The sequence below is a fragment of the Eurytemora carolleeae genome, unplaced genomic scaffold, assembly GCF_000591075.1.
Source record: "Eurytemora carolleeae unplaced genomic scaffold, Eaff_2.0 scaffold30, whole genome shotgun sequence".
NCBI classification, from domain to species: Eukaryota; Metazoa; Arthropoda; class Copepoda; order Calanoida; family Temoridae; genus Eurytemora; species Eurytemora carolleeae.
Window position 1 is genome coordinate 486,007 of NW_019396243.1, and position 807 is coordinate 486,813.

The 807-nt window shown below is 38.9% G+C and overlaps 1 protein-coding gene across 1 annotated transcript in view; it reads right to left on the reverse strand.

The window, feature by feature from the left end:
* LOC111699164 (LIM/homeobox protein Lhx3) overlaps positions 1 to 807 on the reverse strand; it is a 12,447-nt gene that overhangs the window by 1,847 nt on the left and 9,793 nt on the right. The window lies entirely within an intron of this gene.

Here is an 807-nt window from a genome sequence, read left to right on the forward strand (position 1 = left end):
CTCTATATAATCCATGGATAGATGGATGGATTCATGGCTTCTCTATATGATCCATGGATAGATGGATGGATTCATGGCCCCTCTATATGATCCATGGATAGATGGATGGATTCATGGCCCCTCTATATGATCAATGGATAGATGGATTCATGGCTTCTCTATATGATCCATGAATAGATGGATAGATTCATGGCCCCTCTTTATGATCCATGAATAGATGGATAGATTCATGGCTTCTCTATATAATCCATGGATAGATGGATAGATACTAGATTCATGGCCCCTCTAATGGCTCCTCTATATAATCCATGGATAGATGGATGGATTCATGGCTTCTCTATATGATCCATGGATAGATGGATTGATTCATGGCCCCTCTATATAATCCATGGATAGATGGATGGATTCATGGCTTCTCTATATGATCCATGGATAGATGTATTCATGGCCCCTCTATATAATCCATGGATAGATATATAGATTCATGGCCCCTCTATATAATCCATTGATAGATGGATAGATTCATGGCCCATCTATATAATCCATGAATAGATGGATAGATTCATGGGTCCTCAATATGACCCATGGATAGATGGATAGATGCATGGCCCTTCTATATAATCCATGGATAGATGGATAGATGCATGGCTCCTCTATATGATGGATGAATAGATGGATAGCTGCATGGCCCTTCGATGATGGATTAATTCGAGGTTCAAAGTTTTTTTCCCCCAAAAAAGGGTGCTGGGAGAGTTATATGAAAGCAAAATAAAATATCAAGGGTTTAAGGTAAATTTATCAGCTCTC